Here is a 15,152-nt window from a genome sequence, read left to right as displayed (position 1 = left end):
GGATGGTCGTCTGGGCCTGCAAGGAAGCAATTGAATATTCACAAAGGATATGCAAGACATTATGGCCAAAGCTTGCAAAACTGCTGACATTGGTCAAAGACAGAGGAGGACCTTTGCAGATAATACCACTGGAAAACTCAAAATTGTGCTTCAGGAATAATGGCACGAGGAATCAGAACTGTGGACGCATCTTTGACGCCCCAGGAATGACGCATGGAACTGCAGTAATTATGGATCATTACTGAGCATGTGGATCCAAAGCATACATCAGACTGCTGAGAAACTTGGAAGGTTTATGCACATAGTGAATGTCCACGTTCCAGTGTTGGTGATTCTGAAAAGTGACCTGAAATTGACAGTTTCCTGAAAGCAGATGCTCACCTAAGGAAGAAGAGATCCGTGGACTCGAATGAAGAGAGAAAATTACTTTTCAGCCAAATCTGAAGAAGCTTTTCATGCAATCCAATATGAACACAGGCTGTTCAGCCTCACCTCATCACTGTTCACGAAAATCTTCATGCCAAGATTCCAAGTTGGAACAATACTAAATGGTTGCAGATAACCATATGGGAGTTACTGCAGACCATCAACGCAACCATAAAGGAATTCAATGCAATCAAAGAAGAGTTAAGAGCCATCCGAGTGATGACTCTCCTGAACAGATAAGTACTTGACATGATCACAGCTATGGATGGAGGAGTTTGTGCAAAAATCGGAGAATCATGTTGCACATTTACACCCTCTCACGATGAGGAAAATGGAACTCTAACAGAAGCCATAGGTATGCTGACAAAGCTGCAGAACCATATGATTGATGAAACTGATGAAGTTGATGATGACAGTTGGTTTGGATCACTATTCTCATGGGTTCCACAATGAAAGGCAGATGAGGAGATAATAGATTTTGTGAAAGCCAGCATTCATGCACCCGAGGGACCAAAGTTTCTCTATCCCAGAAAGCATCGAGAGTATGTGGGAAGATGGTTTTACTGAAGCCCAAATAGACAATGTCAACTGATGACATGGAACAAGGACGAACACGTGAGAACAGCAGGAAGTTTAAAAGGAGTAATAAGATATGGACCCCAAAGAGACATTTCTTCAGACCATCATGTATAGACCCAGATGATGAAGAAAGAATGAACCCAGGCGATGACATGAAGGTGAATACAGAGGAACCAAGGAAGGTGGATCCAAGGAAGGATGAGAAAGTGGTCAATGAATCGCCCAGAGGGGGGAGTGTAGAGGAGGTCCCAAATAAAGCCTGCACTCCAACCGCCCATTTTGAAGTACCAGGAACATTCACACCGAGATACGTGATGTATGATGAGCAAATAAACTAGCAGAGAGCTGCAGTAGGGCTCTGTCCAGTACCTATCAGAAGAACAGCACCGATTGAAGCACCAATACCAAACAAACCATGGATAGTAAGGTATCTATTGAGGAAACCCTATCAACAGATGAAACGAAATGAAGATTGTCTGAGTACAGTCCCTGAAGAAACTAAAAAGGTCTTAATGGAAGAGGAATGGTGACGTCACGAGAGTCAGGACTGACTCACATATAGAAGAAATAACGACCAAAGAACGATGCAAAGAGATGAAATGCCATGAACAAGGATATCGTGAACCTAAAGTAAAAATACAATGTCAAAATGTAAGAGGCTTAAGCTGTAAGCATGATGAAGATATTTGACCAAGTCTACACCTGTACATGCGCTTGGAACCACAAGAAAGCTAAGAAAACAGTGCAGCTTGCTATGCTTAGTAGAAAGATAGTGCGGCAAGTGCCACAATACATAATCTACCTCAAACAAAGTATGTTATATAAGTGCATTTCCACTCAGAACAAGAAGCAGAATCAACCAAGGGTTACTAAAGGCCACACGAAAGAAGGCTTCAGATTTAGCAAAATCAAGAAGTGACGGCTGAAACGAAACCCATCCGAGGCAACTTGTGCCAGAGAAGCCAAGGTCATATCAGTAGAAGAGACGAACAGTAGCTACATTTAATTGAAACTAAGGATAATATCCTGCCTCTGAAAGACCGAGATAAGAAGGTGAAGCCAGGTGGTGGGTGAATCGTAAATAAAATACACAAATTGATGGAAAAGAGGCAAATTCACGGTGTCCGAATCACGTGACCAGCCGAGCAGGACGAGAATGAGAGCTCACACCTACGCATGGCACAAGGCCAGGCGAAGATATCAAAACATTTCCAGACAGAAGATGCAGTCTCGAGGCCAACAACAGTGAAATAATTGACACATAGCTACTAAAGTGATGATGGATTGTAACAATAATTGGAGGAAGGCTGGGTAACTGAGGGGCATCCCGCACCTGACCAACCATTCTGCGTGCTGCTAAGCAAAATGGGTAAGTATGCATGGGGTTGGTGCCAAACCAATCACAGTGGACCAAATAATCTAGGGTCCTATAGTTAGTAGAACCAATGAGACGTTGTACTTTTAGTGACATCTATAGTAGCCATTTTGAAGGAAGAGCTTAGATGCCCACCTGACAGTGTTTACCCAATCCCCTCACTCTGTTACCATATACAGATATAGTACCTATATTAAAGTTACCTTTTCCTAACCAATAGAATTGCATGTCAACTTTTGAGTGTTACACGTCAATGATGATGAGTTTTTAGTATAAATGCTACGATCTTTATGAAGTTCGCTGGAGTTGAAGCGAGAAGGAAGATTGCGCCATTGCTGATATTTATAACTCCCCGTTTTCTGTATTTGTCATTAAACAGACTCCCTTTGCCAAACCGTTTGAGTACTCCTTATTGATTGGTGTTGAAGTATAAATCTGCAACCCCATCCATCTCACGGGTACTGCTATCTTGTCTTAAAGTGCTTCTGGGCAAACCCCGACTCTATGGGCCGGTTGGGGGTATCGGAGCACACATCCATGGTGTCTCACAGTCACACACATGCCAAACAGACACACACACATGTACACCAGGCACATACATGAAAACATGAAGGTGGGACCAGCATCCATGTGACACACCCCAACGATGGCATAGTGCATACACAGAAATGCAAACATGTGTGCATCTCCACATGCAGTTGGGCATCATGCATTGGAACACATACTCCATTGATATGCATCACACATGACTGGACTCACATGCAGCACGGGCATGTCCCTGCATACACACATCCATACATGGGCCATGTCAGACACATGTCCAAGCTGCACACTCCTGCCGCAACTCAACATGCACTGTGTGGAATGGGATAGCCCAGACACTCACCCCTTGACTCCAGGTGAGTCTGGCTCACTAGGACCTAGTGGTGAAGCACTGGGTTGATGCATTCCAGGACCCTCATCTGGTCAATGGTAAATTGGACCTGGCGCCTCCTGCATCCACTGTACGCAAGAGGTGCCAGGCCTTCATGAGGGTCCTGGACCTGAGGTCCTCCCAGCCCTTCTGGATGTGTTTCAAGTTGCGCGTTGCCACCCCCTCCATGTTGATGGCAACCACGATGTCCGACCAGGTCCTCTTCCATCTAACCTTGTCGGCGCACGGTCGTCTGAAGAGGGCATCATAATGCCCCAGGACTTGCTCCACCAGGATGCCAACGTCTGTGCCTGAGAAGCTGACAGCCCTCTGCCTCTCTGGCTGGGGGTTGCCAGTGGTCTCAGATGGTGTTTGTCCCAACATGGCAACCCCCGAGGCAGGTGTGGGTAGGCAACTGGGTCCTGGGGCTAGGCTGGGCTGTGGAGCGATGGAACAGAGTCGGGAGTCTTCTGTTCCAGCAGGGGTGGTCTGTTTGCAGGGGGGTGGTGGGATATGCACCTTGCATGCATTCCTTTTGGTCACACGGGATTGGTTATGTTTAATTAGCTAGGGATGCACACAATGTTGCCCTTCCGTGGAAACATTCTCACGGTGGTAAGGTTGTGACAGTTGACTGTCCCTTTGTCATCATCGATTGTCACCTGGTATGTGCCAGGCCTGTGTGCACTCCACAGGGGTGGGAGTTTAGGTGAAATATGTGGCCACAAGCTGGGTCTGGGCTGCCTCGCCATGTGCCCTTTCCCCTCTCATGCGCAGCACCTGTGCTTGGGGTTGGGGATGTGAGGGCAACACCATGTCCACCGGTACAATCCGCCGTGTTGCAACATTGTGCAGGACACATGCTGCCCCAGTGATCCTGCACACTATTGGGGTGCATATAGTAGCTGCCCACCAGAGCGGTCAAGGGAGCGGAAGTGTGACTTGAGCACTCCAAATGTGCGCTCCACTATGGCCCTGGTTGCAATATGGGATGCATTGTATCTTACCTGGGGTGGTGTGGTGGGGTTCCGTATTGGCGTCATCATGTGGGTGCTCAGATGGTAGGCACTGTCCCCTGGGGAGGTGATGATGGTTGTCATTAGTTGGGTTTCTGTATTTGTCTGTGTGTGACATGCATGCATGAGCACAGACATTTCTACTCACCAATGAGCCATGTGTTGCCATGCTTCCCAGCTTTCAGGGCCCAGCTCAGGGCAGACATTCTGTATATGGAACTGTCATGGTTAGACCCAGGATAGTTTGCATAGACAGAGGTGATGATTCGCGGTTGCGGTAGATGTTCTCAGTGGCCCTAGGTCGACATAGGGCCACATGTGTGGAATCTATGGCACCAAGCACTTTGGGGAAGTGTGACACCCTATTAAATTTCTGGACCATGGCCTGCCTTTCTGCGGGTGTTCTGGGCATGTATATGTGCCTGCAGACTGAGGGGCGCGCAGTCATGATTGCCAACACCTTGTGTAGGCAGCGTGACTGCGTGGCCTGTGAGAGGCCCCCAACCATGGCAGTTGTCCGCTGAAATGACCCAGTGGCCGAAAAATGCAGTACATTGAGCAGCTTTTCCAAGGGGCTCAGTGCTTGGGAGCACAAGGTGGGTGATGTGAGGTTATCCTCCCACTCAGTGACCAGGTCTAGGATGATATGAGCTGGAAACCTATACCTGCCATAGACCTGATCATCAGGCATCCCAAAAAGGCTGGTCCTGGGCAAAAAAATGCGGGGCCTGGCTATTCTCCTCCTCCTGCGGTGTCCCGCGATCATTGCTGCGAGAAATGTTACATTCATTGTAGCTGTATATGCGTGTTTATTGTTTGCGCGCACTTTTATACTTCGCAGGGGCGCTTCCACCTGCTTTCGTGTGGTGAACGTTTTTACACCTGTGCGTGTGTTTTGTGTGCGCAGGTTTTCCATTTTCGATTCCATGAATACGTGTTGTTCGCCAGTGTTTGGGCGTTCCATGCATTTCCCAGCAGTACTTCCCCAGTTCCGCCCTCATTTTCAAGCGTTGTTCTCCATACCGCGTGTTCCGCCCCCTTTTTGGTATGTGCGCTACACGTTGTGCGCTTTCGCTTTGCGCGTCGTGCACGGCATTCGGGATGTCGAAGTGACGTGTAGGGTAGGCGCGGATTAGGCACAGATCCCAGGTAAAACACACACACAGAATTCCATGAATCGCTTGCATGCGATTTGCACGCGTGCTCTTGATTTTTCTCGCTTGCGCCACCGATTTCGGCGCACAATTATTCCATGAATCGGCCCCTTAATTTCTTTGATCATTTCAGAGATGGCACATCTCCTGTCAGAAATTACTGTTGGTTGGTCCCGACACTATTGTATGCAAGGAGGCTGGACAGCACGCCTTGGTGTCCCGGTCCCACCCCTCCTGAAATGTGCAGGTCACCTTTCAGAATGAGGTGACCTGTGCATTTAAGCAATACATGCAAATAAGAAATGTGCATACTCTGCGCTTTTTTAATTTCAGACAAATTTTTGTCTAGCATATACAGGTTTTGCCCAAGAAATTTCGCTAGAAATACCTACTTGCATTTTCCAGCATTGGCGGCTGCAAGAAAAGTAAAAAGAAAAAACTCTAGAATGGGAGATTTCAGGGACATTTCTGCCGTGAAGTACACATACACTTAAAACTATTCCAGCCTGGAATGGACTCAAGTAATGTTGGACATATTTTTCTTTGTATTTCTTGCATGATCTGACTATATTAGAATCATTTAAAAAAAAAAAACTGTTCCTAGTGCAAAATCCGGAGGATGGAAAGTAACCAATGATAGAGGACCGCATGATCAAGGGTCCTATAGTTGTGCAGCCAATTAGACGTTGTATATTTAGTGATGTTCAGAGTGACATATTTTAAGGGAAGGGCTTAGTTGCCCCACCTGATGTTAAGAAACAAATCATTTTCTTCCACTGCCCCAAACGAGTATGGATCATATACCTAGATGATCCTTGGAGAACCTATTACAATCACCATTAGGTTTTTGTAGTTTGCCAAGTAGGATGACGTTAGTAATATGAAGGTTAAGCGTCACCTATGACGATTTTTTACAATAAGAATGTAATTTTTTATGAAATGCTTTGAGAAGTCTCGAGAGAGATCGTAAAGAGGGATGTCTGTTGATATCCGTTGTACTCCCTGTTTTAGATAATTCATATTTTGTATTTATATTTGTATTTATTTATTTATATCACGCTTTACACCAAAGCACTGCACAATTGAAGAACTTAATACATGAAACATAACAATATAACTGTAGAAGCAAATGACAATATGAATCAGTCAACAAAACAGTAAGAAGAGCAATTAACTGAATGGAATAGGGGGAGTAGTGGAGTAGGACTGTGTGGGAGGGAGAGGGGTAAGTAGGAGAAGGAGGAGGGAAGGGGAAAAGGTGCGAGTAGGGAGGTAGGGGAGGGGAGGAAGATATTCAAGGGGAAAGATAAGGAGGGAGGGGAAGCAGGGAGGGGAAAGGGTTTCAAGGAGGAGAATGGAGAAGGAGAGATTTAAGGGAGGTGCAGAATGAGGAGAAGGTAGGGGGAGAGCGGATTGCGACAGGTAGGGAGTTCCAGTGCAGGGGGGCTAGGAGTTGGAAGGAGCGGAAACGGGAGGGTGCACAAGGGGATGGGGGTACAGTGAGAAGGAAAAGGTCAGCAGAACGAAGGGAACGGGAAGGAGAGTAGAAAGATAGGAGGGAGGAGAGATAAGGGGGAGCAAGACCATGGAGAGATTTGAAGACAAGGCAGAGAAAGTGAAATTTAAGTTGGGAGTGAAATGGAAGCCAGCCGAGGGAAGAGAGGGAAGTAGAGATGGAGTAGCGGGGGTTAAGGAGACAGAGGGTACGAACAGCAGAATGGTAGATAGATTTGAGGGGGCAAGATGAGAAATGGGTAGTCCAAAGAATAAGGTAGAGCAGTAGAAGAGACGGGAGAAGATAAGGGAGGAGATTAAAAGTTTGGTAGCATGGAAGGTGAGAGAGGGGTGGACTTTGCGAATATTAAAGAGGTGGTAGCGACAGGTACGATAAGTGAGAGAGATATGGTGGGAGAAAGAGAGAGAGAAGTCAAAGTGAATGCCTAAGTTACGAGCATGGAGAGAGATAGGGAGATTAATGGGAGGGAAGAGAATGAATGGAGGAGGAGAGGGAGGGGGAAGAGAGTTGGAGGGAAAGAATAAGACTTAAGTCTTGTGAGTGTTAAGGGAGAGAAAGTGGGAAGACATCCAGTTCTTTATGGCAGTAAGACAGGAAGAAGATTTTAGGTGGAGGTCAGTTGAAAAGGAAGAGAAAGAGAGAAAGAGTCGAGTGTCGTCAGCATATAAATGGTGGGAGATGCCAAACGATAACAGGGGCAAGGAGGGAGGTGTAAAGAGAGAAGAGGAAAGGGCCAAGCACTGAACCTTGGGGAATGCCGTATTCTAGAGGTTGGGTTGGAGAGGACCGGCGCCCCAGGAAACAGTAAAAGAACGGGAAGAGAGGTAAGAGGATAGCCAGTTAAGGACAGAGCATTTGAACCCAAAGGAAGAAAGAATGTGGAGAAGAAGGGGATGGTCGACAGTGTCGAAGGCAGCAGAGAGGTCAAGAAGAATAAGGATAGAGGATTGCTTAGAGTGTCGAGCAGAGAGGAGGGAATTAAGGATGTAGGTGAGAGCAGTTTCAGGAGAGTGTTTAGGACAGAAGCCAGATTGGGAGGGGGGTAGAAGAGAGAGATTGGAGACAAAGGATGAGAGCTGAGAGTAGGCGAGGCGCTCGAGAAGCTTAGAGAGGAATGGAAGAAGAGAGATAGGGCGGAAGTTACAGGTGAGAAGGGGATAAGCAGAAGGTTTCTTCAAAATGGGGATGATCGTGGCATGCTTTAAAGCAGAGGGAAAGGTGGCTGAGGAAAGACAGATGTTGAAAAAGGAAGTAAGGTAGGGAATAAGAAGAGGGTAGATCTTAGGGATAAGAAGGGATGGGAGAGGGTCGGTAGGAGCGGACGTGGGGTGGGCTTTGGAGAGGAGGGTGGAGACTTCAGAGGGGGAGATAGGTGAGAAGGAGGACAGGCAGGACGAGGGAGGGGGGAAAGAGAAGAGGGGAAATCAGAGGAGCAGTTGATTTTTTGCCGAAGGGTCAGGATCTTGGAGGAGAAGAAGCTAGCTAAGTCAGAGGGAGAAAGTGTAGAAGAGGAGAAGGGATTGGGGGTATAGGGGGGAGAGAAGTTGAGAGAGAGTTTGGAAGATATGGTGAGGGTGGGAGGCCTGGGAGTGGAGAAGGTTAGAGTAGTAGGAGCATTTAGCCGAGGCAAGACAAGAGTCAAAGAGAGCGTGGTTAGAGAAATATGAGGTTTGGTTGGAAAGCGAAGGAGATTTGAGCCAGAGTCGCTCCAGACATCTGAGACATCCCCCATAGAGAGGAGTTGAGGAGTGAGCCACGGTTGAGAGGGTTTCCGGGTTGGACGGAAGAAAGACAAGGGGTGGAGTTGATCAAGGGAAGAGGAAATAGAAGAGGAAAGAGTGGATAGAGCATCGTTGGCTGACAATGAAGAGAAGTCTTGGAGAGAGGGGAGAGATGATAAGCAAGTGTCAATAAAGAGGGAAGGATCAAAGTTGCGAAAGTCACGCCGAGAGAAGATGGGAGGAGAGGGCTTAGTAGAAGAGCAATGTCTAGAGGGAGTAAGGGAGAAAGAGAGTAAGCCATGATCGGAGAGATAGACAGGAAGAGTAGAGACTGGGGAAGAGGGGTAGGAGGAGTTGCAGATGAGGTCTACAGTGGAGCCAGAGGAATGAGTGGGGGAAGCGGGAAGGGGAGAAAGGAGGTAGGAGATAAGGATGGAGAAGAGGGGTGATGAATGACAAGGAGAAGGGAGGTGAAGATTAAAGTCAAAAAGAACAGTTAGAGGAGAGGGAGAGATAAGCGAGAGAAGGTGATCAAGATCTTCATAGAAGGAAGAAAGAGGGCCAGGGGGACGATAGATGACTAGAAAGGAAATGGGGTGAGGAGAGGAGAAAGATTTGCAAAGAAATTCGAAGGAAGGGAAAGAAGGAAGAGGTGATGAGGAGGAGAGGAAATGTATTTGGGGTGGTAGAGGAGGCCAATACCTCCGCCACGGCCAGTAGTGCAAGAGATATGAGAGAAGGAGGAGGAGGAGGTAGTTAGGGAAGCTGGGACAGAAGTATTATGGGGGGTGTCCAGGTTTCAGTTAGGCATAGGAAATGAAGGTTGAGACGAAAGAATATGTCTAGAACTGCTGCAGTCTTGTTGCAGATGGATCTGGCATTCTAGAGCGCCATGTTCATGATGCTGGAATGATGAGCAGTGGGGGGGGTAAAGAAGATTGGGACAGTGAGAGAGGGTAGGTGTGTAACAGGAGGAGTGGGGAAGGGGATTAAAGAGGGGACTGGGCATAAGGAGGGAAAAGGAGAGTAGGAGGGAAGGGGAAGATGGTAAGAGTGAAAGGGAGGGAAGAGAGGGTGGTGAGTGAGAGATTTGGCAGATCGCATAACAGAGGAATCAGTGATACGAGGAGCTATGTTGGTCTGTTGCTGTTGAGAGTTATGATGGTGAGAACAGGGACCAATGTAGCAGCTCTCAGTAAAGACAGACCTGGTGTAGGAGAGAGAGGAGGGTCAGATTGGTGCTCAGATTGCTACCCGGTATGGTACTCAGGTTGGTAGGTAGCAAGCAGATAGTCGGGGTACGCAAGATTAAGAGCAGGCAGCGAGAAGTGGATTGGAACAGGTTGGGAAGGAGGTTGAAGATGTTCAGCTGCAGACTGTATGGGAGGTGGCAGAGAGACAGGGTGCACTAGAACAAAGGCAGGGTAAGAGGAGTGGTAGGGACCAGGCTAGGAAGGAGGTGGGAAGAGCCCAGTTGCAGTGCCTGGCGGGTGGGTAGGAGGCAGGCAGGAAGTTGGTAGTATTGGTTATGGACAAGCTGGTAAGGAGGTGGGAAGAGACTCAGCTGTGGAGACCGTGAGGTAAGTGGCAGGGAAGGAGGTGGGAAAGGCCCAGTTGCAGCGCCTAACGGGTGGGTAGGAGGCAGGCAGGAAGTTGGTAGTATTGGTTGTGCTCAAGTTGGGAAGGAGGTGGGAAGAGACTCAGCTGTGGAGACTGTGAGGTAAGTGGCAGGGAAGGAAAGGGTAGGCTAAGAGCTGTAGCAGTTTGCGTGTGCCAAGTTAAACCCGGTAAGGGGGTTTAATGGGGCTGACATGGATAGTGGTTCAGCTGTAGACAGTAGAGGAGGCAAGATGGTCCAGGTGGAGAATGAAGCGGCTCCTGCCACTGTCAGATGGGAGTCCCCAGCTATCACACCAGGCGCAGGGTGAGGGAAGCAAGCGTAGGGCCCAGAATGGAGCTGGGATGGATAACAGTACAGCCGTAGTCAATAGAGGAGGCAAGATCGGACCATGTGCAGAATGTAGCAGCTCCTGCCGCTGTAAGGTGGGCCCTCAGCAGACACTCCTGGCTGAGGGTGCGGGAAGCAGTGTCTCACTCAACAACAAGATGGCGGCCCCGGGCGGCAGAGGCAGGCCAGATGACACAGAAGGTGAAACTCTGCTGCAGCTGGAAGCTCTGGACCAGGAGCACAGGTCCCCGGTAGGAAAGGCAGATGGAGGCCCCGGGCCGGAATGGAGGCACTAGGTAGCAAGTACCTTCCGCTACGAATGGAAGTCCCAGGACCCAGCGCCTTGGATGGAAGTCAGGAGCCGGAATGGAGGCGCAGTCAGCAGGCACCCGGGGGGCAGAGGCAGGCCAGAGGACACAGCAGGTAAGCGCTGCTGCAGCTGGAGGCTCTGGACCAGGAGCGTAGGTTCCTTTCTGGCAGGCATGTGGGCACCCCAGACCAGAATGGAGGCACCAGGCAGCAAGCACCTACCGCCACGGGTGGAGGACCCAGGACCCGCCGCCGTGGATGGAAGTCAGGAGCCTGAGTGGAGGCGCTGTCAGCAGGCACCCGTCGCCATAGGCGGAAGCCCCGGGCCTATGGAGGAGGCTCCTGGCAGCTGAGGCAGGAGGGCTGACACCGTGGTCCTGGACAGCCGCGCCTACCCCTGTGCGGGGAGGACTGCAAGCGGAGGCACTGGGTCCAAGATGGAGGCACCTGAACGGTTGCGGGCAGGAAGATTCCACTATCCCGGTTATCCGCGCCGGCTGCAGAGTGGGAAGGGCGGCAGTGGGAGCAAAGCAGGAAGGTGCCGAAGGTGGCCCGCAGAGGGGTGGACCCAGGCGTAGAGTCAGTCGTTGAGCTGTCTTTGAGGGCCTACACCGAAGCCCGTGGGGCACCGAAGGCGGGGAGGCACACAGGATCAGGAAGGTCTCGCTGGTGATGGAACAGGAGGAGGCCTCACTGAGGGGCTGTACCAGATCCAGTTGAAGGCAGATCCGATTCCTGACGAAATCGCTGTCAGAGGGCCCCCGGAGTCAAGAAGCAGGATCGGAGAGAGGTAGGGTGTAGAATTGCTGTTTTCAATGTTTTATTTATGAAAGAATCAGCCTGATGTGAGGAGGTGCCGGTTCAAGCAGCCGAGCGTCTGCACCCCCTGCTGGTATTAAAACAGTATCTTTTGCCTACTATCTGAGTTGTTTCTATTATTGATGTTTGAGTAAACTCTGCATCCACCGTCCATCTCTAAGGTATTGCTAACCCATCTTAAAGGGCTGGAAGGTCCAGTTCACATGGTAGCAGAGATTGGATGGTTAGATATAGGCATCGAGAAAAGTAAGCTTTGGGGTCCCAACAATATCACAGGACCTCTGCCATTCGGCTGGAAGGACATGAAACTCCCTGTAGATAGTGGTTTTAGAATAAAGGAAGACTTGTACAAGCTAGGGTAGGACGGGTACCCCGGTTTCCACGAAAACCCCTCCCGGCGTCTACAGGAAGTTGAACGAACCAAAGGTTGGAAGAAGCTACTGAAGAGGTGTACGATCCCGAGAATCGGAAGTTGAAAAAACACGAATGGTGAGATAAAATTGAGCGAGGTGGCAAAAGAGTGAATGGGTAGTGGTTAAATAGAATGATAAGGTGAAAATATGTAAAGGAGGTGCATAGGGATGATGTAACTTGCGGAACGATGAGCATTAAAAATGAGTAGAAATTGACTTGAGGGGAGGCCAAGCAATTTAAGAAGAATTGTGAGGAAGAGCCACGGTAAATAGTATACCCAGTGCTTGCGCTTTAAAGAGCATAATAGAAGGAACAGCCCCTAAAATCCCATAGAGGAATCTGTAGGAGACTGGTTAGTTTAAAGACGAACATAATGAGGTCGGTTCACACTCTGTATGGAGTATTTTTTAGGGGCAAAATGAGTCTTATGAGAGAAGACAAAATGTATGTGGCCGGCTGAGTATGTCAGTCTGTTTGTTTGTTTTATGTGATTGTGTAATGATGATGAAATGAAATAGTAGATGAAGTCGATAAAAATAAAGAAGAGAGAAGCATGTATTTAAAAAATACATTTGTATTGATGATGTTTTTAGCAGATTAAAGTAAAACATGTGCAAATAGAGGGCTTAGAGCCTGCAACGATGGTGCACACTCATATTATGTTGTTTTCCATTAAATAAGTAATGCTGACATTTTGCAAAGAGTAAACGGTGAGTATGGACAGTCAAGGAATGACGTGTCAAATATGGAGCATGTTACTCCGCTTATACGTTGCTGAAAATACACATATTTAAGCATAGATAGTACACCGAGGAATAAGGTGAAGGAACCACAGACAAAAAACAAGTATTTTAACTGCAAGAGGGCTCGCCATTGAAGGCAGTTCTGCAGTACATGAAGATATATTTGCATGATGCATATGCAAGAAAAAAGTTAGACAAGCGACTAGCGAGCTAGCTCTTTTTAAAAATATAGATCAAGAGGTAAAAGATGAGTCGTCTCCTAGCGATCAAATAGATAATATATGCACAGAGGGGAGTGAGGAGCCCTCTGCTCCAGCCGCCATGCCTGAAACAGATGGCAATAATGAAAAGAAGGATGGGCTTGTACCCATTAACGGAGGTCTAGGCAGTAATAGGATATAGTAGACCGGCGTAATGCGTTGTCTGCGCAAAGCAGCAACGAGGGCCTGGAAAAACATACTGGCAGAAAGATGTGATCTCTAAGGTTCCAAGAGACAAGGAGAGAAGTGACGACAAAGGAGTAATAGCTGAGAATATCTTTAGATATAAGATGAGATATAAAAGGGATAGTAAGAAGGAAAATGACAAAACTGATGGGCTAGCGCATATACAGAATGAATGAATGTGTGGTCAGAGGTTGCACAGACTCAATGATAAGAGCATTGAGGACATGAGAGCACATGGCATTGATTGTATGGAAAAGGAAGTAATGAATCCTAAATCCAGCAGTGACAAGGGAAGGCTTAGAAGAGCTCTTCCTGACACATGAGTTGATAAGTAGATCTGTCAAGAACAAATTTGAAGGATGAGGCAGACTCGAAAAGCATTGTGGATGAGATCGACAAAGGCTATCATTACACGAGAGCTAAGGAAGTCCCGTAGGGGAAGAGTAAAGATGATCGATTCAATAGTACACAGTTATATGGCATGGAGAAAGTCTTGCACAGTATAAAACCTGAGGAGTTGTCTTTTAAAATAGACTTACTCTTACTAAGAAATGATGAAACACAGGCTTATACATGATGAGAATATAATACGGCAAAAAGGGGAGAGAGAGCATATTTATGAGGAGATATGTAATAAATGTAGCCTTGTAAAAAGCTTTCAAGGAGTAAGAAAGTAATACGGTTGGATTTAGACCTTCCAATATTTCAGGCGTCAAACTTAGTGATGCGGCTAAATTGACCTTAAAATAGCAGTCCCACAGTCAGAGGGGGGACTCGTCATTATATGTGAGCAGGATAAGGCCATTGCCAGATAAAAGGCAATGTGGGACCATTGTCCCTGCCATGAGCAGGCAAACGATAGGTGACAAATGTGAGCTTTTGAGATTTCTTTCAGTTATTTTATTAAGAAAGGAGACCATCGAGATAGGAACTTCCAGAATGATTAGGGAAACTCATGGAGTACCGAGATGTGAAGATAAGGTAAATGAAAAGACTTCCACATGTAGGATAGATATGGGGTATGACAGAATATTTCTTTGTGATATGAAAAGGTGAAGGATTTATATAGGATAACCAGCTTTTGAGAAGAGTGGTTGAAAAATGTACCTGTATATTAGCAGGAAAATTAAGATGAGATGTACAGATCAGAAGGTGCAGTAGACAAGCGCAGAGTGTGCAGTAACATTTTCAGAACACAGTAAGTTACTTATGAAGACATGAAAGAGCATAAACATGGATTTCACATGCCCATGTATAGGAGAAAGGCATGTTTAGGTTATTTTATATTATATTTAAGGCAGAAAAAGGGTCACATATTGGGGTAAAATTAAATGACAAAATTAAGTATGACGATTTTTATTTTTTGTCACAAGATAAAGGCACAGAATGTTTTATTAAGAATGTATTGTGTAAATGATAATCAATGTATTATGGTATGTTTAATAAGGATAGCCACATGAGAAGTGTTGGGAGAATTAAAAAAGCTTTATGTCAGTGCAGTAATGGGATGTTTTATGATGTTAGTTATTGAATATGTATTATTCGCTATGAAGGAAGAGCCTGAAGGGGCATTGACATCTTAGAAGGCTCAGTTTATGGGGTGATTATAGTGAGTGTAGTGATTACAAATATTGAATTTAGAGTAATGAACCCTGCCATGTTTGTATTTAAATCACTGGCAGAGGGTGAATACTCATATGATTGAGTTGGGAACTTTATCCCAAGGGTGAAGGGAAATGCATTGATAGCCGAGGAACGTCATTTTATTTGAAG

This window comes from Ambystoma mexicanum, chromosome 3p, assembly GCF_040938575.1.
Source record: "Ambystoma mexicanum isolate Mex_15411 chromosome 3p, UKY_AmexF1_1, whole genome shotgun sequence".
Taxonomy (NCBI): domain Eukaryota; kingdom Metazoa; phylum Chordata; class Amphibia; order Caudata; family Ambystomatidae; genus Ambystoma; species Ambystoma mexicanum.
This window is presented reverse-complemented; position numbering follows the sequence as displayed.